At 41.0% G+C, this 26,501-nt stretch overlaps 1 long non-coding RNA gene across 2 annotated transcripts in view; it reads right to left on the bottom strand.

The window, feature by feature from the left end:
• Nucleotides 1-4,265, bottom strand: part of LOC138855240 (uncharacterized) — a 218,532-nt gene extending 214,267 nt beyond the window's left edge. For both annotated transcript variants that reach the window (XR_011394429.1, XR_011394430.1), the window contains exon 1: nt 4,069-4,265. This is a non-coding gene — a long non-coding RNA (uncharacterized lncRNA). The remainder of the gene's footprint in view (nt 1-4,068) is intronic.
• Between the last annotated feature and the right edge of the window lie 22,236 nt (nt 4,266-26,501).

The raw sequence follows: 26,501 nt of genomic DNA, 5'->3' as shown, positions 1-26,501 counted from the left end.
CCATCTGTCTTCTCCGTGTTGACGCCTTCCCATTGCTTACCTTAGCTAGAGTAAGTCAGAGACTATTATTCTCTCTCTCTGTCTGTCTGTCTGTCTCTCTCTCTCTCTCTCTCTCTCTCTCTCTCTCTCTCTCTTATTTCTGCTTGATTACCTTTGCCTCAACCATCAAGATAATAGCAAACAATCCTCTTTTGTCATGCTTAGAAAATAGTATTTCTCTGAAGTCAACATACGGGGTGGAATCAAATCTAACCACATTTTGCTTCTAAAACACACACACACACACACACACACACACACACACACACACACACACACACACACACACACACACACACACAGTACCTGGGAATAGAAGGTTGAAGGTTACAGAAAGAGTATCACCTGAGAGCGAGGTAACTCATTGACTCAGAAAAAATATAAAAGGATCCAAGGGTGGACATTACACCGAACCTCTCGCCTGAAGCACAGGGTCATAGAGTTGTCATGAAGTGGAATAGTCTGGGAAGTGACGTAGTGGAAGCAGGTTCCATACATAGCTTCAAGAAGAGGTATGATAAAGCTCATGGAACGTGAAGAGTGACCTAGTAGCGGCCAGCGAAGAGGCGGGACCAGGAGCTGTGACTTGACTCCTACAACTGAGGTGAGCGCACACACACACACACACACACACACACACACACACACACACACACACACACACACACACACACACACACACACACAGAGATCCTTAAAGAAATCAGGAAGTGGAGCAATCTGGAGAGCTATGTAGCAGAGGCAGGATCCAAACATACCTTCAAGAGGTACGATAAGGCTCTTGGAGCAAGGAGAGAGTGGACCTACTAGCGACTAGCAAAGAGACAGCACCAGGAGCCGTGAATCGACCCCTGCAACCACAAATAGGATAGTACAAAAAGGCGAGTACGCACACACATTAATTTACCATATCCGGTTCTCGACCCACTCTTAGCTCACCAAAATTGAATTTTTTATGTTGACAAATCTAAATTGCAGTTTCAAGGTCCATAATTCTTTGTGATTATTTGATAGACACTAATAATTCCATTTTTTTTTCATATTGAACATATTTGCAACAGTCTGATCGATCAGTATCAGTAAATTGGATTGACAGGAATAATATATTGAAGTTATATATTACCTATTAGATGAATAGAATTATTTATCGTGAATGTTGGAAAGATATAATTTAATAATTTTAACTTAATTATCTGTGAGAAGTGAAAATTTATTCTTTGTTATCGAATTATTTTTGGGGGGACTATTATTATTATTATAATCAAGGGGGAAGCACTAAACCCATAGGATTATACAGTTCTTGGGGGAGGGATGGAAGGTATTCAGGTTTAACTCAGGGAACTGGAGCACAGATCCAGTTACCTAGATCAAGAGCCCCTCACCAGCATCAAGGAACCTTCCTTGAGGGTTTTTTTATGGGGAGCGCTAAACTCATAGGGATTATTACAGACCCTGTGTGGGAGATGGAAGGTATTTAGTCTCAGATCATGGAACTAGAGCTCAGCTTCAGTTCCCTAAATCAAGAGCCCCTTACCCCTAACCCCTTGAGGGGTTAGCCCTTTATATGCCAGTGAAGGGTTCTTGATCCAAGGCTTCACTTGCCTTTAAAAATTATAAGATTTAGTATCACGAAATCGTATTGATACTATTGTAAACACACCAGGGAACTGGTGAGGTTTGAACCCATGGCGAATGAGCTTGACTCTCCATGGGTTCAAACCCCACCTGTTCCGTGGTTTATAAGATCTAGTGCTCGGTATTTGATTCTTCCAACACTTACACAATTTCAGCGACTTTCACACAATTTCAGTGACTTTCACACAATTTCAGTGACTTTCACACAATTTCAGCAACTTTCACACAATTTCAGTGACTTTCACACAATTTCAGTGACTTTCACACAATTTCAGTGACTTTCACACAATTTCAGCGACTTTCACACAATTTCAGTGACTTTCACACAATTTCAGTGACTTTCACACAATTTCAGTGACTTTCACACAATTTCAGCGACTTTCACACAATTTCAGCGACTTTCACAGAATTTCAGTGACATTACACATAGTTTCAGCGACTTTCACACAATTTCAGCGACTTTCACACAATTTCAGCGACTTTCACACAATTTCAGCGACTTTCACACAATTTCAGCGACTTTCACACAATTTCAGCGACTTTCACACAATTTCAGTGACTTTCACACAATTTCAGTGACTTTCACACAATTTCAGCGACTTTCACACAATTTCAGCGACTTTCACACAATTTCAGTGACTTTCACACAATTTCAGTGACTTTCACACAATTTCAGAGACTTTTACACAATCTCAGTGACTTTCACACAATTTCAGCGACTTTCACACAATTTCAGCGACTTTCACACAATTTCAGTGACTTTCACACAATTTCAGTGACTTTCACACAATTTCAGTTTCAATGCATTGAAATTGGGTCCATCATTTTGAAACACCCTGTACAGAAAATAGGTAACAAGTGCAATGAATGAGAAATAAAAACAACTGGAACACCTGCGTATTTAAGTAACGAGGCGTTTCACCTGCGTATTTAAGTAACGAGGCGTTTCACCTGCGTATTTAAGTAACGAGGCGTTTCACCTGCGTATTTAAGTAACGAGGCGTTTCACCTGCGTATTTAAGTAACGAGGCGTTTCACCTGCGTAGCACTTTATATTATTAATATTATTATAATCAATAAGAAGCGCTAAACCACAAGGGCTATACAGCTATCAATCATATACAAAGACACTTATATTGATGGCAGGAGAAGTACAGAAATGATTTTATGGTGTTCAATCCCTTAACCTTGAAATAAGGTGTTCAGTCCCTTAACCTTGAAATAAGGTGTTCAGTCCCTTAACCTTGAAATAAGGTGTTCAGTCCCTTAACCTTGAAATAAGGTGTTCAGTCCCTTAACCTTGAAATAAGGTGTTCAGTCCCTTAGTCTTGAAATAAGGCGTTCAGTCCCTTAGTCTTGAAATAAGGTGTTCAGTCCCTTAGTCTTGAAATAAGGTGTTCAGTCCCTTAACCTTGAAATAAGGTGTTCAGTCCCTTAACCTTGAAATAAGGTGTTCAGTCCCTTAACCTTGAAATAAGGTGTTCAGTCCCTTAACCTTGAAATAAGGTGTTCAGTCCCTTAGTCTTGAAATAAGGCGTTCAGTCCCTTAGTCTTGAAATAAGGTGTTCAGTCCCTTAGTCTTGAAATAAAGTGTTCAGTCCCTTATCCTTGAAATAAGGTGTTCAGTCCCTTAACCTTGAAATAAGGTGTTCAGTCCCTTAACCTTGAAATAAGGTGTTCAGTCCCTTAACCTTGAAATAAGGTGTTCAGTCCCTTAACCTTGAAATAAGGTGTTCAGTCCCTTAGTCTTGAAATAAGGTGTTCAGTCCCTTAGTCTTGAAATAAGGTGTTCAGTCCCTTAGTCTTGAAATAAGGTGTTCAGTCCCTTAGTCTTGAAATAAGGTGTTCAGTCCCTTAGTCTTGAAATAAGGTGTTCAGTCCCTTAGTCTTGAAATAAGGTGTTCAGTCCCTTAGTCTTGAAATAAGGTGTTCAGTCCCTTAACCTTGATACATCTAAATAAAGCTCATTTAAACAGAAATCACAGTAATGGCAATTATCATACAATAACAATTATAATTAAATAAGGCAAGACAAACATCATTACTTATGGTAAATTAGACACATGTGCAACACTTGGGTATCTTTAATGAGGAAACGTTTCGCCACACAGTGGCTTCATCAGTCCATACAAAGGAGAATGGTGAATAACAGGAGGAGTATGAGGTAATCAGTCCCTCAGCCTTGAGTCGATGTAATCAGCCCATTAGTCTTGAAAAAGACTGAGGGACTGTTTACCTCAAACTCCTCCTGTTTTTCATCATTCTCCTTTTTATGGACTGATGAAGACACTGTGTGGCGAAACGTTTCCTTACTAAAGATACCCAAGTGTTGCACATGTGTCGGATTTATCAACTTGTAGGTTCTCTGAACCAATCATCAACATTATTACTTACGTAGCCAGGAAGTGTCAGCTGTTGGCGAAGCAGCTCGTCTCTCCTCCCTAGACCCCTCATGGAAGGTTCCTTAATGTTGGTGAGGGGCTCTTGATTTAGGGAATTGGATATGTGCTCCAGTTCCCCGTATTAAGCCTGAATGCCTTCCACAACCCCCTCCCCCCAGGCGCTGTATAATCCTCCGGGTTTAGCGCTTCCCCTTGATTATAATAATAATAATAATCCTCCCTAGACCCACCACTCGAAAAAGTAAATAAGCAAAGTAAAGAACTGAAACTCTAAAGAATAGAGGAAGCAGATGTTAGGCAACAGTCCCTTGGAAAGTTGCGACTCACCTCCACAGATGGCGTTCCTTGTGGTCTCTCACGGGGATGTGACATTTACACAATCTCAGTGACTTCTCCACAGGTCCCTTCAAGGAAGGTTCCTTGATGTTGGTGAGGGGCTCTTGATTTAGGGAATTAGATCTGTGCTCCAGTTCCCCGAATTAAGCCTGAATGCCTTCCACATCCCCCCCCCAGGCGCTGTATAATCCTCCGGGTTTAGCGCTTTCCCCTTGATTATAATAATAATAATTCTCCACAGGTAATCCTAGGTAATCTACACATATGTTGCTATGTATGATAAATTATTTAACTGTATTAATGTGTACCTGTACGTAAATGTAATAAGTAGTGTATGTCTCTCAGTATATACACATTATTACTTATTTGAACCCCCATTTTAGGTATATAAGTATTCTTAACTATTGACTAGCAGGTGACATGTAGCCTTAATGACCCTCGTCTAGTAGATAGAGTTTAAACTTTGTTCACCATCTGTCAAACCTGCCAATACACCATCACACACAACACTAATTTCTAAGATAATCCGAAGAATATCTATAATAGTGATATGGATAATCACTATAATAATAAGGGAAAAATTATATGCGAATATATAGGACAGTGTTTAGTACAAATAGGATGCTCGTCTGTCTCGCGCTAAGACGGAGGATCGAGCCTTCTCCAGTCATGCGCTGAATGACCCGCATGGGTTTAGCGTTTAACACGAATTATTTATTTATATTTGTTCTTGGTGAAGACAGATGTTGAAATATTGTAGTTCGGTATAGATTTTGAGGAAGAATATTGAAGAACATATAAAGAATATTGTTGAACATATTATGTAAGAATATTGATGAACATATTATGTAAGAATATTGATGAACATATTATGTAAGAATATTGATGAACATATAAAGAATATTGAAGAACATATTATGTAAGAATATTGATGAACATATAAAGAATATTGAAGAACATATTATGTAAGAATATTGATGAACACACAAAGAATATTGAAGAACATATTATGTAAGAATATTGATGAACATAAAGTAAGAATACTGAATAACATATAAAGAATATAGAACATATAAAAATATAGAACATATAAAGAATATAGAACATAAAAATATAGAACATATAAAGAATATAGAACATATAAAAATATAGAACATATAAAGAATATAGAACATATAAAAATATAGAACATATAAAGAATATAGAAGAACATATAAAGAATATAGAAGAACATATAAAGAATATAGAAGAACATATAAAGAATATAGAAGAACATATAAAGAATATAGAAGAACATATAAAGAATATAGAAGAACATATAAAGAATATAGAAGAACATATAAAGAATATAGAAGAACATATAACTGGTACCTAATAGCACTGGTGATGAACCAAGCTACTGACTTCTTTTGAAGTCATACTGGTACCTAATAGCACTGGTGATGAACCAAGCTACTGACTTCTTTTGAAGTCATACTGGTACCTAATAGCACTGGTGATGAACCAAGCTAACTTCCAAGCTACTGACTTCTTTTGAAGTCATACTGGTACCTAATAGCACTGGTGATGAACCAAGCTACTGACTTCTTTTGAAGTCATACTGGTACCTAATAGCACTGGTGATGAACCAAGCTACTGACTTCTTTTGAAGTCATACTGGTACCTAATAGCACTGGTGATGAACCAAGCTACTGACTTCTTTTGAAGTCATACTGGTACCTAATAGCACTGGTGATGAACCAAGCTACTGACTTCTTTTGAAGTCATACTGGTACCTAATAGCACTGGTGATGAACCAAGCTACTGACTTCTTTTGAAGTCATACTGGTACCTAATAGCACTGGTGATGAACCAAGCTACTGACTTCTTTTGAAGTCATACTGGTACCTAATAGCACTGGTGATGAACCAAGCTACTGACTTCTTTTGAAGTCATACTGGTACCTAATAGCACTGGTGATGAACCAAGCTACTGACTTCTTTTGAAGTCATACTGGTACCTAATAGCACTGGTGATGAACCAAGCTACTGACTTCTTTTGAAGTCATACTGGTACCTAATAGCACTGGTGATGAACCAAGCTACTGACTTCTTTTGAAGTCATACTGGTACCTAATAGCACTGGTGATGAACCAAGCTACTGACTTCTTTTGAAGTCATACTGGTACCTAATAGCACTGGTGATGAACCAAGCTACTGACTTCTTTTGGTACCTAATAAGTCATACTGGTACCTAATAGCACTGGTGATGAACCAAGCTACTGACTTCTTTTGAAGTCATACTGGTACCTAATAGCACTGGTGATGAACCAAGCTACTGACTTCAAGTCATACTGGTACCTAATAGCACTGGTGATGAACCAAGCTACTGAAGTCATACTGGTACCTAATAGCACTGGTGATGAACCAAGCTACTGACTTCTTTTGTCATACTGGTACCTAATAGCACTGGTGATGAACCAAGCTACTGACTTCTTTTGTCATACTGGTACCTAATAGCACTGGTGATGAACCAAGCTACTGACTTCTTTTGAAGTCATACTGGTACCTAATAGCACTGGTGATGAACCAAGCTACTGACTTCTTTTGAAATCATACTGGTACCTAATAGCACTGGTGATGAACCAAGCTACTGACTTCTTTTGAAGTCATACTGGTACCTAATAGCACTGGTGATGAACCAAGCTACTGACTTCTTTTGAAGTCATACTGGTACCTAATAGCACTGGTGATGAACCAAGCTACTGACTTCTTTTGAAGTCATACTGGTACCTAATAGCACTGGTGATGAACCAAGCTACTGACTTCTTTTGAAGTCATACTGGTACCTAATAGCACTGGTGATGAACCAAGCTACTGACTTCTTTTGAAGTCATACTGGTACCTAATAGCACTGGTGATGAACCAAGCTACTGACTTCTTTTGAAGTCATAATGGTACCTAATAGCACTGGTGATGAACCAAGCTACTGACTTCTTTTGCAGTCATAATGGTACCTAATAGCACTGGTGATGAACCAAGCTACTGACTTCTTTTGAAGTCATACTGGTACCTAATAGCACTGGTGATGAACCAAGCTACTGACTTCTTTTGAAGTCATACTGGTACCTAATAGCACTGGTGATGAACCAAGCTACTGACTTCTTTTGAAGTCATAATGGTACCTAATAGCACTGGTGATGAACCAAGCTACTGACTTCTTTTGAAGTCATACTGGTACCTAATAGCACTGGTGATGAACCAAGCTACTGACTTCTTTTGAAGTCATACTGGTACCTAATAGCACTGGTGATGAACCAAGCTACTGACTTCTTTTGAAGTCATACTGGTACCTAATAGCACTGGTGATGAACCAAGCTACTGACTTCTTTTGAAGTCATACTGGTACCTAATAGCACTGGTGATGAACCAAGCTACTGACTTCTTTTGAAGTCATACTGGTACCTAATAGCACTGGTGATGAACCAAGCTTCTGACTTCTTTTGAAGTCATAATGGTACCTAATAGCACTGGTGATGAACCAAGCTACTGACTTCTTTTGAAGTCATACTGGTACCTAATAGCACTGGTGATGAACCAAGCTACTGACTTCTTTTGAAGTCATACTGGTACCTAATAGCACTGGTGATGAACCAAGCTACTGACTTCTTTTGAAGTCATAATGGTACCTAATAGCACTGGTGATGAACCAAGCTACTGACTTCTTTTGAAGTCATACTGGTACCTAATAGCACTGGTGATGAACCAAGCTACTGACTTCTTTTGAAGTCATACTGGTACCTAATAGCATTGGTGATGAACCAAGCTACTGACTTCTTTTGAAGTCATACTGGTACCTAATAGCACTGGTGATGAACCAAGCTACTGACTTCTTTTGAAGTCATACTGGTACCTAATAGCACTGGTGATGAACCAAGCTACTGACTTCTTTTGAAGTCATACTGGTACCTAATAGGACTGGTGATGAACCAAGCTACTGACTTCTTTTGAAGTCATACTGGTACCTAATAGCACTGGTGATGAACCAAGCTACTGACTTCTTTTGAAGTCATACTGGTACCTAATAGCACTGGTGATGAACCAAGCTACTGACTTCTTTTGAAGTCATACTGGTACCTAATAGCACTGGTGATGAACCAAGCTACTGACTTCTTTTGAAGTCATACTGGAACCTAATAGCACTGGTGATGAACCAAGCTACTGACTTCTTTTGAAGTCATACTGGAACCTAATAGCACTGGTGATGAACCAAGCTACTGACTTCTTTTGAAGTCATAATGGTACCTAATAGCACTGGTGATGAACCAAGCTACTGACTTCTTTTGAAATCATACTGGTACCTAATAGCACTGGTGATGAACCAAGCTAATGACTTCTTTTGAAATCATACTGGTACCTAATAGCACTGGTGATGAACCAAGCTACTGGCTTCTTTTGAAGTCATACTTGTACGTAATAGCACTGGTGATGAACCAAGCTACTGACTTCTTTTGAAGTCATACTGGTACCTAATAGCACTGGTGATGAACCAAGCTACTGACTTCTTTTGAAGTCATACTGGTACCTAATAGCACTGGTGATGAACCAAGCTACTGACTTCTTTTGAAGTCATACGGGTACCTAATAGCACTGGTGATGAACCAAGCTACTGACTTCTTCTGAAGTAATACTGGTACCTAATAGCACTGGTGATGAACCAAGCTACTGACTTCTTTTGAAGTCATACTGGTACCTAATAGCACTGGTGATGAACCAAGCTACTGACTTCTTTTGAAGTCATACTGGTACCTAATAGCACTGGTGATGAACCAAGCTACTGACTTCTATTGAAGTCATACTGGTACCTAATAGCACTGGTGATGAACCAAGCTACTGACTTCTTTTGAAGTCATACTGGTACCTAATAGCACTGGTGATGAACCAAGCTACTGACTTCTTTTGAAGTCATACTGGTACCTAATAGCACTGGTGATGAACCAAGCTACTGACTTCTTTTGAAATCATACTGGTACCTAATAGCACTGGTGATGAACCAAGCTAATGACTTCTTTTGAAATCATACTGGTACCTAATAGCACTGGTGATGAACCAAGCTACTGACTTCTTTTGAAATCATACTGGTACCTAATAGCAATGGTGATGAACCAAGCTACTGGCTTCTTTTGAAGTCATACTTGTACGTAATAGCACTGGTGATGAACCAAGCTACTGACTTCTTTTGAAGTCATACTGGTACCTAATAGCACTGGTGATGAACCAAGCTACTGACTTGTTTTGAAGTAATACTGGTACCTAATAGCACTGGTGATGAACCAAGCTACTGACTTCTTTTGAAGTCATACTGGTACCTAATAGCACTGGTGATGAACCAAGCTACTGACTTCTTTTGAAGTCATACTGGTACCTAACAGCACTGGTGATGTACCAAGCTATTGCCATCTTGTGAAGTCATATTGGTACCTAATAGCACTGGTGATGAACCAAGCTAATGACTTCTTTTGAAATCATACTGGTACCTAATAGCACTGGTGATGAACCAAGCTACTGGCTTCTTTTGAAGTCATACTGGTACCTAATAGCACTGGTGATGAACCAAGCTACTGACTTCTTTTGAAGTCATAATGGTACCTAATAGCACTGGTGATGAACCAAGCTACTGACTTCTTTTGAAGTCATACTGGTACCTAATAGCACTGGTGATGAACCAAGCTACTGACTTCTTTTGAAGTCATACTGGTACCTAATAGCACTGGTGATGAACCAAGCTACTGACTTCTTTTGAAGTCATAATGGTACCTAATAGCACTGGTGATGAACCAAGCTACTGACTTCTTTTGAAGTCATACTGGTACCTAATAGCACTGGTGATGAACCAAGCTACTGACTTCTTTTGAAGTCATACTGGTACCTAATAGCATTGGTGATGAACCAAGCTACTGACTTCTTTTGAAGTCATACTGGTACCTAGTAGCACTGGTGATGAACCAAGCTACTGACTTCTTTTGAAGTCATACTGGTACCTAATAGCACTGGTGATGAACCAAGCTACTGACTTCTTTTGAAGTCATACTGGTACCTAATAGGACTGGTGATGAACCAAGCTACTGACTTCTTTTGAAGTCATACTGGTACCTAATAGCACTGGTGATGAACCAAGCTACTGACTTCTTTTGAAGTCATACTGGTACCTAATAGCACTGGTGATGAACCAAGCTACTGACTTCTTTTGAAGTCATACTGGTACCTAATAGCACTGGTGATGAACCAAGCTACTGACTTCTTTTGAAGTCATACTGGAACCTAATAGCACTGGTGATGAACCAAGCTACTGACTTCTTTTGAAGTCATACTGGAACCTAATAGCACTGGTGATGAACCAAGCTACTGACTTCTTTTGAAGTCATAATGGTACCTAATAGCACTGGTGATGAACCAAGCTACTGACTTCTTTTGAAATCATACTGGTACCTAATAGCACTGGTGATGAACCAAGCTAATGACTTCTTTTGAAATCATACTGGTACCTAATAGCACTGGTGATGAACCAAGCTACTGACTTCTTTTGAAGTCATACTGGTACCTAATAGCACTGGTGATGAACCAAGCTACTGACTTCTTTTGAAGTCATACTGGTACCTAATAGCACTGGTGATGAACCAAGCTACTGACTTCTTTTGAAATCATACTGGTACCTAATAGCACTGGTGATGAACCAAGCTACTGACTTCTTTTGAAATCATACTGGTACCTAATAGCAATGGTGATGAACCAAGCTACTGGCTTCTTTTGAAGTCATACTTGTACGTAATAGCACTGGTGATGAACCAAGCTACTGACTTCTTTTGAAGTCATACTGGTACCTAATAGCACTGGTGATGAACCAAGCTACTGACTTCTTTTGAAGTAATACTGGTACCTAATAGCACTGGTGATGAACCAAGCTACTGACTTCTTTTGAAGTCATAATGGTACCTAATAGCACTGGTGATGAACCAAGCTACTGACTTCTTTTGAAATCATACTGGTACCTAATAGCACTGGTGATGAACCAAGCTAATGACTTCTTTTGAAATCATACTGGTACCTAATAGCACTGGTGATGAACCAAGCTACTGACTTCTTTTGAAGTCATACTGGTACCTAATAGCACTGGTGATGAACCAAGCTACTGACTTCTTTTGAAGTCATACTGGTACCTAATAGCACTGGTGATGAACCAAGCTACTGACTTCTTTTGAAATCATACTGGTACCTAATAGCACTGGTGATGAACCAAGCTACTGACTTCTTTTGAAATCATACTGGTACCTAATAGCAATGGTGATGAACCAAGCTACTGGCTTCTTTTGAAGTCATACTTGTACGTAATAGCACTGGTGATGAACCAAGCTACTGACTTCTTTTGAAGTCATACTGGTACCTAATAGCACTGGTGATGAACCAAGCTACTGACTTCTTTTGAAGTCATACTGGTACCTAATAGCACTCGTGATGAACCAAGCTACTGACTTCTTTTGAAATCATACTGGTACCTAATAGCAATGGTGATGAACCAAGCTACTGGCTTCTTTTGAAGTCATACTTGTACGTAATAGCACTGGTGATGAACCAAGCTACTGACTTCTTTTGAAGTCATACTGGTACCTAATAGCACTGGTGATGAACCAAGCTACTGACTTCTTTTGAAGTCATACTGGTACCTAATAGCACTGGTGATGAACCAAGCTACTGACTTCTTTTGAAGTAATACTGGTACCTAATAGCACTGGTGATGAACCAAGCTACTGACTTCTTTTGAAGTCATACTGGTACCTAATAGCACTGGTGATGAACCAAGCTACTGACTTCTTTTGAAGTCATACTGGTACCTAATAGCACTGGTGATGAACCAAGCTACTGACTTCTTTTGAAATCATACTGGTACCTAATAGCACTGGTGATGAACCAAGCTAATGACTTCTTTTGAAATCATACTGGTACCTAATAGCACTGGTGATGAACCAAGCTACTGGCTTCTTTTGAAGTCATACTTGTACGTAATAGCACTGGTGATGAACCAAGCTACTGACTTCTTTTGAAGTCATACTGGTACCTAATAGCACTGGTGATGAACCAAGCTACTGACTTCTTTTGAAGTAATACTGGTACCTAATAGCACTGGTGATGAATCAAGCTACTGACTTCTTTTGAAGTCATACTGGTACCTAATAGCACTGGTGATGAACCAAGCTACTGACTTCTTTTGAAGTCATACTGGTACCTAATAGCACTGGTGATGAACCAAGCTACTGACTTCTTTTGAAATCATACTGGTACCTAATAGCACTGGTGATGAACCAAGCTACTGACTTCTTTTGAAATCATACTGGTACCTAATAGCACTGGTGATGAACCAAGCTACTGACTTCTTTTGAAGTCATACTGGTACCTAATAGCACTGGTGATGAACCAAGCTACTGACGTCTTTTGAAGTCATACTGGTACCTAATAGCACTGGTGATGAACCAAGCTGCTGACGTCTTTTGAAGTCATACTGGTACCTAATAGCACTGGTGATGAACCAAGCTGCTGACGTCTTTTGAAGTCATACTGGTACCTAATAGCGCTGGTGATGATTTTCACTGTTTGGTGAAGGTGGTATGGGGTAATACTAGGCAATTCATTGGTGTCTGTAATCGCAAAAAGCTTAAGAATCTGTAGTCTAACCTCTTCACTATTCTTCTAACTTTCTATCTGCTAGTTCCATTACTTTTCTATTTATTTAGCTTCTCTAACGTCTAAGGATTTCCATAGACGTAGGTAGGGGTCATTTTGATAAGGACCTGCCTCGCATGGGCCAGTAGGCCTTCTGCAGTGTTCCTCCATTCTTATGTTCTTATGTTCTTATACCTGTTATCTTTATTTTTAATGCCTCTATCACCTTTATTTTTTCAAATTCCTTCTTTAAATCTGTTTTACTGTTCCTGTCTCAAACATTATAGTTCCTAGGTAGTACAGTTTTCCTCGATAGGTAAGTTTGGTGTGGACTTTGGGAGTGTTTAAGACACCTGCCGACCCTGTTCACCTAGCAGTAAGTAGGTGCCTGTGAGTTAGCCGGCTGATGTAAGTAGCTTCTTCGGGACAAAATTAACCTAAATTGCCCGAAATGCTCTACATTTCAGGGGCTTTCTATATGCTATATATGTGATGTCAACTGTATCACGTACTTGTAGAAATATAGATTATTGTTATTATGTGCTGTGTTTCTCTCTCTCTCTCTCTGTCTGTCTGTCTCTGTCTCTGTCTCTGTCTCTGTCTCTCTGTCTCTGTCTGTCTCTCTCTCTCTCTCTCTCTCTCTCTCTCTCTCTCTCTCTCTCTCACTCACTCTCACCCAGCCTCAGGACGCGAGACCTGCCAGAGCATGACCCAAGTCCCTCAATCTCAAACATAACACGGAATTAATAGCCGTGTTTGTTGCCGTGCTAAAATGATTATTCCCTCCCTGTGTTTTCAGACTGGCCTCTGAAAGGTCTTTAACTCGGCTAATACCACCGGTTGCCTTAATATTTTCACCGGCCCGGCCGGTTAAAGGCGATGATAGCCGAATTTAGGGGCCTTCCTCAACCGACAGTCTCCTGTGTGATCACAGAGGAAGTGAATCAGTCTCTCTGGATTTTTTTTTTTTTTTGGCGTTTCTAAAGTAATTTTTTAATTTGACTAGGGGTGAGGAGTTCTTTTGTTTTTCCCCTTTTTTGGGGCGTTTCATATCGGAATATTTATATGTTTGTGGTGTCGATGTTAATAGTGTATAACATTTTCTCATTCCTGTTACTTCTATTATTGTTGTTGTTGTTGTACCATTTGAAAGGGGCATCACTGTAGCTATTATTATTATTATTATTATTATTATTATTATTATTATTATTATTATTGTTGTTGTTGCAACTTCTTGGGAATTCTTCGCTTGCCTAACCCTTGGGCACGACCTACTTCCACATTGGGCAAATGTGACACCACCTACGACTGCTGCACCTCTCCTGCCATACGGTTTATAAGCTCCTTCTCCGCTCATGTGCCGTATTCTATTCAAGATTGATGGACGGACCACATCGACTCAAGGTTGAGGGACTGATTACCTCATTCTCCTTCTGTTCTTCAAGTTTATCCTTTGTATGGACTGATGAAGCCACTGTGTGGCGAAACGTTTCCTCAATAAAGATACCCAAGAGTTGCACATGTGTCTAATTTAACATTATTATTATTATTATTATTATTATTATTATTATTATTATTATTATTATTATTATTGTTATTATTATTATACCCACTGAAAAGAGGATCACTGTGACAGTAAACACTGTGGGATCTACTCATCAGAGCAGAACTGTTCAACAAAGCAGCACTACTCATCAGAGCAGAACTGTTCAACAAAGCAACACTACTCATCAAAGCAGAACAAAGAGAAAATATTTCACCTATAAGCTTGTCTTTAGAACCATCAAAGACACAGCGATTTCAGACACCATCATTTGAATATCAGGGTGTTTCAGCGTCTCTGAAATTCTCAGCAAAGTGATGCTACTTAACCAGGACTTCACTGGTCTGCCTATCTTTCCAGGTCGTACCTGAGTGTTTGGTCTTACCTAGAGATGTACCGGATGTGAAAATTTAAATATCCGTGAATGCGGATGCGTATGAGAATGTCTTACTTATTTTGCGGATGTTCATGCAGATGTAAGAAATTGTGCAGATGTTCTGTGGATGCGGATGCGGTTGCATATGCGGATTTCTGTTTGCAGTAAAATGCGGATGCGGATGCGGATGCGGATGCGGATGCATATGCGGATTTCTGTTTGCAGTAAAATGCGGATGCGGATGTAAGAAATTACGAGTGTTCTGCGGATGCGGATGCGGATGCGGATGTGAGAAATTGTGCGAGTGTTGTGCGGATGCGGATATCCGATACATCACTAGCTCCTACCCACGTGGGGCATTAGTTCTCGTGCAGTGCTCCTTTTTCTTGACCTTAGACTTATTCCACTTCTTCTTAGTCTACTACTACTACTACCACTACCACCACTACTACTTTTAGCTCGCTTCACTCCCCTTCCGTCCCTTGTGCCACTACCATCACTCTCCCTACTTACTACAACTACTACTACCACTTCTACTATTACTACCACTACCAGCAGTATATCTACCACTACTTCTCCACTTCTTCTTCTCTTTGTCCCGTCCCTGTCCTCCTCTCCAATGTATACTGGCCCTCGCATGGGCCAGTAGGCCTACTGCAGTGTTCCTTCTTTCTTATGTTCTTATGTGTTAGTGTGACTAGTCATTGGGCCTAGCAGGACCGAAACGTCGTCAAAAAATTCTTTTTTCTGCATATTTGTGCATTGTAAGTATGAAATCACAGGGCTTATCCAGGTGTCCGTGATGTCTTTAAAATAGAGACCAGATGAAGTTCTCCAGAGAACTGAACTTGAATAAAATCGAAGACAGAGGGATGATGAACGCATCGATCAGGTTTCACGATCTAAAGGATTTTTTTCTTGCATTTTATTTATTTTTCCCTACGGTTTCTCAGTTATTGGGACACCTCTACATAGCTGAGTTTGTGTGACGATTGGAGAAAAGCCATCAGAGGCGAAACATCTGTGTCATTCAATGTTCTGATTGAGTATATGTCTGTGTTGCACTTTCTCACAGAAAATATCTGGTCTCTAAAACACACACACACACACACACACACACACACACACACACACACACACACACACACACGATAAAGTTCTTGGAGCAGAGAAGGTGTGGAATTTATAAGCGACCAGTGAAGACGCGGGGGCAGAAGCTGTGAATCGACCCCCTGTATCCACAAATAGGTGAGTACAGACAGATAGACACACACACACACACACACACACACACACACACACACACACACACACACACACACACACACACACACACACACACACACACACACACACACACACACACACACACACACACACACACACACACACAAACACACAAGTTGAATGCGCTCAGCACGCAAGGATTTACTAAATGCATTATCCCCAACGTCATTAATGGAGAAATATGCTTCAGCGAGGCAAATTAAAGAGCAGAGAGCCTCTCACTGCCAAATTAGAGAGCCGAGAGCGTGCCAGTGTGCCAAAACCTGAACCAGAAAACAAATGCCAGAGAATGTATTAATAAAGTATGTATCAAAAAGGTGTTCATGACGTACACACACACACATACACGCACACATACACACGCAAATACATACACGCACACATACACACGCACACACACACATATACACACCAAAGAAAGCTATAAAGTACCTGTATGTGTGTTTGTATGTGTGTGTACTCACCTATTATTCACCTATTTTTGGTTGCAGAGGTCGAATTATAGCTCCTGGCCCCGCGTCTTTGCTAATCGCTACTAGGTCCACTCTCCCTGTGTGTGTTTGTATGTGTGTACTCACCTAGTTGTACTCACCTAGTTGTGGTTACAGGGGTCGAGTCACAGCTCCTGGCCCCGCCTCTTCACTGGTCGCTACTAGGTCACTCTTCCTGCTCCATGAGGTTCATCATACCTCTTCTTAAAGCTATGTATGGATCCTGCCTCCACTCCGTCACTTCTCAGACTATTCCACTTCCTGACAACTCTTTGACTGAAGAAATAATTCCTAACATCCCTGTCATTCATCTGTGTCTTTAACGTCCAACTGTGACCTTGTTGCTGTGTCCCATCTTGTCGATTCCTCTCAGCATTTTATATGTCGTTATCATATCCCCCCCTGTCTCTCCTGTCTTCCAGTGTCATCAGGTCGAATTCTCTTAACCTTTCCTCGTAGGATACACTCCTTAGTTTCAGGACTAGTTCCTTACATTCTTGGCTAGGTGTGGGTTCCAAACTGGTGTGTGTGTGTGTGTGTGTGTGTGTGTGTGTGTGTGTGTGTGTGTGTGTGTGTACTCACCTATTTGTGGTTGCAGGGGTCGAGTCCTAGCTCCTGGCCCCGCCTCTTCACCGGTTGCTACTAGACCCTCTCTCTCCCCGCTCCATGAGCTTTATCAAACCTCGTCTTAAAACTGTGTATGGTTCCTGCCTCCACTACGTCATTTTCTAGGCTATTCCACTGCCTTACAACTCTATGACTGAAGAAATACTTCCTACTATCTCTCTGACTCATTTGTGTCTTCAACTTCCAATTGTGGCCTCTTGTTTCTGTGTCCCCTCCCTGGAACATCCTGTCCTTGTCCACCTTGTCTATTCCACGCAGTATTTTATATGTCGTTATCATGTCTCCCCTGACCCTCCTGTCCTCCAGTGTCGTCAGGCCGATTTCCCTTAATCTTTCTTCATAGGACATTCCCCTTAGCTCTGGAACTAACCTTGTTGCAAACCTTTGTACTTTCTCTAGTTTCTTGACGTGCTTTATCAAGTGCGGGTTCCAAACAGGTGCTGCATACTCCAGTATGGGCCTGACATACACGGTGTACAGTGTCTTGAATGATTCCTTACTAAGGTGTCGGAATGCTGTTCTCAGGTTTGCCAGGCGCCCATATGCTGCAGCAGTTATCTGATTGATGTGTGCTTCCGGAGACATGCTCGGTGTTATACTCACCCCAAGATCTTTCTCCTTGAGTGAGGTTTGCAGTCTTTGGCCACCTAGCCTATACTCTGTCTGTGGTCTTCTGTGCCCTTCCCCTATCTTCATGACTTTGCATTTGGCAGGATTAAATTCGAGAAGCCATTTGCTGGACCAGGTGTCCAGTCTGTCCAGGTCTCTTTGAAGTCCTGCCTGGTCCTCATCAGATTTAATTCTCCTCATTAACTTCACATCATCTGCAAACAGGGACACTTCTGAGTCTAACCCTTCCGTCATGTCGTTCACATATACCAAAAATAGCACTGGTCCTAGGACCGACCCCTGTGGGACCCCGCTCGTCACAGGTGCCCACTGTGATACATCATTACGTACCATGACTCGTTGTTGCCTCCCTGTCAGGTATTCTCTGATCCATTGCAGTGCCCTTCCTGTTATATGCGCCTGATGCTCTAGCTTCTGCACTAATCTCTTGTGAGGAACTGTGTCAAAGGCCTTCTTGCAGTCCAAGAAGATGCAATCAACCCACCCCTCTCTCTCTTGTCTTACTTCTGTTATTTTATCATAAAACTCCAGAAGGTTTGTGACACAGGATTTGCCTTCCGTGAATCCGTGCTGGTTGGCATTTATACTCCTGTTCCGTTCCAGGTGCTCCACCACTCTCCTCCTGATAATCTTCTCCATAATTTTGCATACTATACACGTCAATGACACAGGTCTATAGTTTAGTGCCTCTTTTCTGTCTCCTTTTTTGAAAATGGGAACTACATTTGCTGTCTTCCATACCTCAGGTAGTTGCCCAGTTTCCAGGGATGTGTTGAAGATTGTGGTAAGTGGTACGCACAACATATCTGCTCCCTCTCTAAGGACCCATGGAGAGATGTTGTCCGGTCCCATTGCCTTTGAGGTATCGATGTCCCTTAGCAGTTTCTTCACCTCCTCCTCATCTGTATGTATGTCGTCCAACACTTGTTGGTGTATTCCTTGTTGGTGTCCCCATCTGGTCTGTCCCCCCAGAGTCCTTCCTGTCTCTACTGTAAATACTTCCTTAAATCTCGTGTTGAGCTCCTCACATACCTCTTGATCGTTTCTTGTGAGTTCCCCACCTTCTTTCCTCAGCCTTATCACCTGGTCCTTGACTGTTGTCTTCTTCCTAATGTGGCTATACAGCAGTTTCGGGTCAGATTTGACTTTCGATGCTATGTCGTTTTCATACTGTCTCTGGGCCTCCCTCCTTATCTGCGCATACTCGTTTCTGGCTCTTCTACTAATCTCCTTGTTTTCCTGGGTCCTATGCCTCCTGTACCTTTTCCATTCTCTGTTGCACTTAGCTTTTGCCTCCCTACACCTTCGGGTAAACCAAGGACTCGTCTTGGTCTTCCTATTATTTCTGTTTCCCTTGGGAACAAAACTTTCCTCTGCCTCCTTGCACTTTGTTGCCACATATTCCATCATCTCGTTTACTGATTTTCCTACCATTTCTCTGTCCCACTGAACCTCCTGCAGGAAGTTTCTCATACCTGTGTAGTCCCCCCTTTTATAGTTTGGCCTGTCCCCTTCAGTTCCTGTTACCTTCTCCACTTGTAACTCTACTATATAGTCAAAACTCAGAACCACATGATCGCTAGCTCCAAGGGGCCTCTCGTAAGTGATGTCCTCGATGTCTGAACTGCTCAGGGTGAACACAAGATCCAGTCTTGCTGGCTCATCCTCCCCTCTCTCTCTGGTTGTGTCCCTGACATGTTGATGCATGAGGTTTTCAAGTACCACATCCATCATCTTTGCTCTCCATGTTTCGGGACCCCCATGTGGCTCCAGGTTTTCCCAGTCGATCTCCCTGTGGTTGAAATCGCCCATTACCAGTAACTTTGCTCTGCTCGAGTGAGCTCTTCTTGCCACCTCAGCCAGTGTGTCCACCATCACCCTGTTGTTTTCTTCGTACTCCTCTCTTGGCCTCCTGCAGTTCTGTGGTGGGTTATACATCACTCCAATGACTACTTTATGTTCTCCGGACTGAATTGTACCTACAATGTAGTCTCTTTCTCCAATCATGTCCATGCCTTCCATTTCCTCAAATCCCCATTGGTGTTTTATGAGCAGTGCAACCCCTCCTCCCCCTCTACTCCTTCTATCTTTCCTCAGGATCTGATATCCTGTTGGGAAGATTGTGTCTGTTATTATCTCAGCGAGTTTTGTTTCTGTGACTGCTATGATGTCTGGGGATTTTTCACTGATTCTTTCATTCCACTCCTCATGTTTATTCATTATTCCATCCGCATTTGTGTACCAAACCTTTAGTTTCTTTTCTATCATTGTGGTCATGCAAGTATATTGGGGTTGGGGGAGGGAGAGCCTTGGTGGGGGCCTATATGGGGCTGTGGTGTAGGTGGGGTATGTGTTGATGGGGGTGGGGTCAGAATGCCCATAAGGGACAGCTGTTGGGGTGAGGTTTGTGATATGGGGGTTGGTGGCAGAGGGAACAGTGAGTGGGTTGGAGTATAGGTTGCTCAGTTGCGTTGGGAGTGTCGCGGGTGGGGTCTTTTGGTGGGAGATTCTGTGGGGTGTGTTTGCCCTTCCTCCTGTGTCTGGGTCCTGCTCATTTTCATTGCTTCTCGTTCCTCCTTGCGTCTCTGTACCCTCTCTTTCAGTGTAGTCCTTTCTTCTTGTGTTCTGTCGCGGTCGAGGTATACTCTCTGGTACCCCTCTTTGTCTCTCAGTCTTGCTTTCTCTTGCAGAATCCTGATTCGAACTGATTCTTCCTTGAAAGTTACTCTGACAGGCCGTATCCTTCCACTCGCAAACCACCCAATTCTCTGAAAATTTGTCACCTGGGTCATATTGCCCTCCCCTATTGTTTTCATGATGCCTTCAATCATTTTTTTCTCCTCCTGTTTTATTTCTTCAAAGTTGGCCCCCTTGGCTTCTTGGAGCCCGTACACAAAAACTGACCTCGCCCTTTCCTCCTCCCACTGAGTCTCCATCTGCTTCCTCTGAGGCATTTTGTTTCCTTCCATTGACATGTTCTTGCCTTCAGTCCCTGTCATATCTGAAACATCTATTCTTAGTGGACTGTCTTTCCTGGCCAGCTGTCCCTTGCTACTGCAGTTGGCTGTTAGAACCTCTGCATATAACAAACCTTCATTTTCTTCGGACCTGTCGCTTGATCTTAGTGTGCTCATCATCTTTTCCCTGGCCCCACGTGGGTCTGATAGGTCCTTCGTGTACGGCATGTCTCCGTTGTTGCTTACCATCCCCTTGTCTGCGCCTGACTCTGAATTTCCATCATTGTCTTCAGACCTGTCGTTTGATCTCAGTGTGCTCGTCGTCTTTTCCCTGGCCCCACGTGGGTCTGATAGGGCCTTCCTGTACGGCATGTCTCCGTTGTTGCTTACCATCCCCTTGTCTGCGCCTGACTTTGAATTTCCTGATGTCACGTCTGAATTGTCATTTGTCTCTCTAATCTGTTTCAGGCTTTGCAGTTTCTCTTCTAAGCACTGTATCCTAGCTTCTGCTGCTAAGGCCTGTACTTCCCACTTCCTGCACTCTTCAGCTATCCGCTCCTCCATTTTCTTACCAAGCTCTACTATCTTCCTTCCCCACTCTTCCTCCCTTTTTTGGAGCTCTAACTCCCAGTCTTTCCTCCCTGGTTCTTCTACCAGATCTCTGGTTTTCCGTCCTCTAAGTGTGTGTGTGTGTGTGTGTGTGTGTGTGTGTGTGTGTATGTGTGTGTGTGAAGAAAATAACATGACGTATACGTTAAGGATGAGAAAACACGTACAGGACAGACACATAATAGGAATAATACACGTACGGAACAGGAAACGAACAAGAAATGTGCCGGTAAGAACAATATATAAATTCAGAGATGCTGACTCTGATGCCCAAAATGACAATATTAGGGCAGGTATAGGACATGTACAGGACAAGTATAAGACATGTACAGGACAGGTATAGGACATGTACAGGACAGGTATAGGACATGTACAGGACAGGTATAAGACATATAGAACATGTATAGGACATATAGCGGACAGGTGTAGGACATATACATGACAGGTATGGGACATATGCAGGATAGCAACAGTACTGATACACAGACCAACAGAACGAGGACACTCAGAGCTCCAGGACTCGAGAGTAACAGGAAATAAACGCCAGATGGCCACAGACAAAACAAACGCTTTAGAAAGTTTTTGTATGAAAATGCTTCGTAGTTTTTTGTAGTTTCTCGCGTTTGTGTATTGTTTTTGTAGCGTTTATGTAATGTTTTAAGTGTTTTTGTAGTTTCTCGAGTTTGTGTAGTGTTTGTGTAGCGTTTATGTAATGTTTTAAGTGTTTTTGTAGTTTCTCGCGTTTGTGTAATGTTTTTGTAGCGTTTATGTAATGTTTTAAGTGTTTTTGTAGTTTCTCGAGTTTGTGTAGTGTTTTTGTAGCGTTTATGTAATGTTTCAAGTGTTTTTGTAGTTTCTCGCGTTTGTGTAGTGTTTTTGTAGCGTTGTTGTAGCGTTTTATAGCGTTTTGTAGTGTTTTGTAGTGTTTTGTAGTGTTTTCGTAGCGTTTTTATAGTGTTTTTGTAGGTTTTTGGGGCTGGAAATACAGAAGATATTGAATGAAAAGATGAGAAGTAGAACAGCAGAAAACACGACAGGGAGCAGAGCAACAGCAGCAGAGTAAATGTGTGCAGGAGAAGCAATAGACAGTAGAGTGCAGACGTGGAGCAGAAACAGCAGTAGCAACAGCCAGTAGAGTACAGGCGTGAAGCAGAGGCAGCAACAACGGTAACAGCAGAGGTAGCAACAGTAGTAGCATCAGGAGCGACAGCAGCAGCATCCAGCAGGGGCAGCAGCATCAGCCAGCAGCAGCAGCAGAAACAACAGCCAGCTCGTCACAGATGTGCAACAGAGGATGTAGGAGCAACAATATCCAGTAGAGTACAGGTGTGCAGCAATGGGGAGCAGTAAAAGCAGCAACAGCAGCATTCAGCAGTAGTAGAAAATAACAGCCAGCAGACTACATGTGTAAAGCAGAGGCAGCAGCAACAGAAGAAGCAAAAGTAGCCATCAACAGTAGAAGCATCATTCAACAGGGTACAGGTATGCAGCAGAAGCAACGGCAGCAGTGAAAACAGCAACATCTAGCAGAGTACAAGTGTACATCAGAAACAGTACTCACCACAGCAGACAGTGAGAGTGCGAGACACAATAACAGACTACGAGACAATAACAGAGTGCGAGACAATAACAGAGTGCGAGACACAATAACAGAAGTGAGGAACGAGGCACAACAGTGGCTAATAAGGACAACCTAACACCGCTCACTAAAAGCCTTGGCGTCACAGCTCCCTCGGCTTTTAAAGAGAGTTGACATTTCTACGTTAAACTCTAATCACAATTAATTGACAGCCTCGATATATCACTGTGCTGGGTGAGTAGCTAGGGTCGCCTAGCCCGCTGAGCCTAGCAGCAGAATGGATCCTAGCTGCCCAGCGGTGGAGGTAAGGCTATAAAGTTACTCATTATCAGCTGATTATAATGAAAGCTACATTAATAATGATAGTGAGGAGACAGAGAGAACCAGCGTCCAGTTGGGAGACACAGAAAGTGCATTTAGGTATCTAGCCTCAGTACAAGACGTACAGACACACAGACATAGCCAGACATACGGACAGGCGGACAGACAGACAGTCACACACACACACACATACACACATATAGTTTTAAAACACAGATAGTTTTAAAACGAGGTTTGATAATGCTCATGGAGCAGGGAGAGTGTTGACCGAATAGGTCCTCTCTCGACCAGTGAAGAGACGGTGCTAGGAGTTATGAATCGACCCCTGCAACCACAAATAAGTACATACACACACACACACACACACACACACACACACACACACACACACACACACACACACACACACACACACACACACACACACACACACGAACACACATACACACATACACACATAAACACACACACACACTCACACGATCACACACACACACACGCATACACACATTACTCGCTGGGTCAAGATGAGAACAGCCAAGCAGGATGGAGGATCGAGCCTTCACCATTTCATAGTTGAATGATGTCATACGACGTAAATAATATAACAGAAAGAGCCTGGTTGATCAACCCCTGATCCACCGTGAGGTCTAGTCATGGACCTGGCCGCGGGGCGTTGACCAACAGAACTGCCTCCAGGTATACTCCAGGTATACCCAAGTATATTCCCTCCAGGTAGACTCCACGTACAGTCTGAGGAATCGTGAAATATAAATACCCGAAATGACATCAGTAGTAAGTGATCTTAGAAGTAAGTGATCACAGAAATAAGTGATCTTAGAAGTTATTGATGTCCTCATGATCCGAGAAACTGGAGCTACTTTTCTCTTTCTTGTATTAGATTTTATCATACATCCCTTATCCACTGTCTACAAGTTGAGGTTGAGATTTTGTTACTGAAGCGGTTAGGTTATTGAGCGCCCAATATCCATCCTATGGACGGTAGTGGCTAGTTTACTGTGTACCTCGTATCCCTCCAGTGGATGGTAGTGCAAGGGCATATGGATACACAAAAGGCCTGGAAACTAGGCCTAAGAAAAAGGGTTAACGAGAGAACATCTGGATATATCTCTAATGCTTCCCTTAGAATAATAACACTGTAATCTGAAGGAGAGGGTGAGAGGGGTGGGCTGGAAAGAAGACTGGAAATGGCGGCCGGGGTCATGACGGTAAATATTCTCCATCACTCAGACGTCCCGAGACGCCCCGCTGATATCATAATTAGGACAGCGGTTATCATCATTCGTCCGTCACACGATAGCCCGTCAATGTGGGGTCTCGCTATCCTGAGAGACTAGATCTTTTGCCTGGAACTACAACACAAGACTAACTGACACTCGTTCCGACAAGGCGTCAAGACCAGGCTATCCCGTTGACAAACATCTCAGGAAAGAAGTAAAGCCTTATTTACTGACGAAGGTGTTTGAGAAACATCTCAGGAAAGAAGCGAAGTCTTACTGGCGAAGGTGTTTGAGAAACATCTCAGGAAACAAGCGAAGCCTTACTTACTGACGAAGGTGTTTGAGAAACATCTCAGGAAACAAACGAAGCCTTACTTACTGGCGAAGGTGTTTGAGAAACATCTCAGGAAACAAGCGAAGCCTTACTTACTGACGAAGGTGTTTGAGAAAGATCTCAGGAAAGAAGCGAAGTCTTACTGACGAAGGTGTTTGAGAAACATCTCAGGAAACAAGCGAAGCTTTACTGACGAAGGTGTTTGAGAACCTGCAGAAGGTTGGATCGAGTAGTCATGGAATTCAACTCTGTTCCTCCAGCGAGTTGCTTCAGGCAGCTATACACAACACAAACAAAATAGCATCAATGGTGTTGGCTGGATTATCGAAAGTAAAAATATCCTTTAGCTAATTAATAATAATAATACTAGTAATAATAATGCAAATAATACTAATAATACTAATACTAATAATAATAATAATAATAATAATAATAATAATAATAATAATAATAATAATAATAATAATCATAAGCAAACAAGACGGTTGGAACTACGGGAGTACCAACTCGGGGCCTCCTACCAGTGAAGTAGTCGACGGAGGATCGAGCCTCCGCTACTCCTTGTGCTAAATGACCCATACGGATTTAGAGTTTCACGCAAATACGAGGATTTTTTTTCTTTTGCTTGCATGGTTACAGTTTTTTTTTTAAAGATATGTATTGCCTAAATCTCAGTTGAAGATAGACAATTGACAAAAGACGATAGACAATTGACAAGGAAATAAAGCTAAAGAATCTTTAAAGGTCAAGGAAATAAATGTGTAGAGGTTTTTAAGGCCATATACTTGAAGAAATAAAAATTATTATTATTATTATTATTATTATTATTATTATTATTATTATTATTATTATTATTATTATTATTATTATTATTATCGTTATTATTATTATTATTGTTATTATTATTATTATTATTATTATTATTATCGTTATTATTATTATTATTATTATTATTATTATTATTATTATTATCGCTATTACTATTATCGTTATCATTATTATTATTATTATTATTATCGTTATTATTATTATTATTATTATTATTATTATTATTATTATTATGATTATTATTATTATTATTATTATCGTTATTATTATTATTATTATTATTATTATTATTATCGTTATTATTATTATTATTATTATTATTATTATTATTATTATTATTATTATTATTATGATTATTATTATCGTTATTATTATCATTATTATTATTATTTTATTATTATTATTATTATTATTATTATTATTATTATCGCTATTACTATTATCGTTATCATTATTATTAATTATTATTATTATCGCTATTATTATTATTATTATTATTATTATTATTATTATTATTATTATTATTATCGTTTTTATTATTTAGTTATTATTATTATTATTATTATCGTTATT

This window comes from Cherax quadricarinatus, chromosome 86 (genome assembly GCF_038502225.1).
Source record: "Cherax quadricarinatus isolate ZL_2023a chromosome 86, ASM3850222v1, whole genome shotgun sequence".
NCBI lineage: Eukaryota > Metazoa > Arthropoda > Malacostraca > Decapoda > Parastacidae > Cherax > Cherax quadricarinatus.
This window is presented reverse-complemented; position numbering and strand designations above follow the sequence as displayed.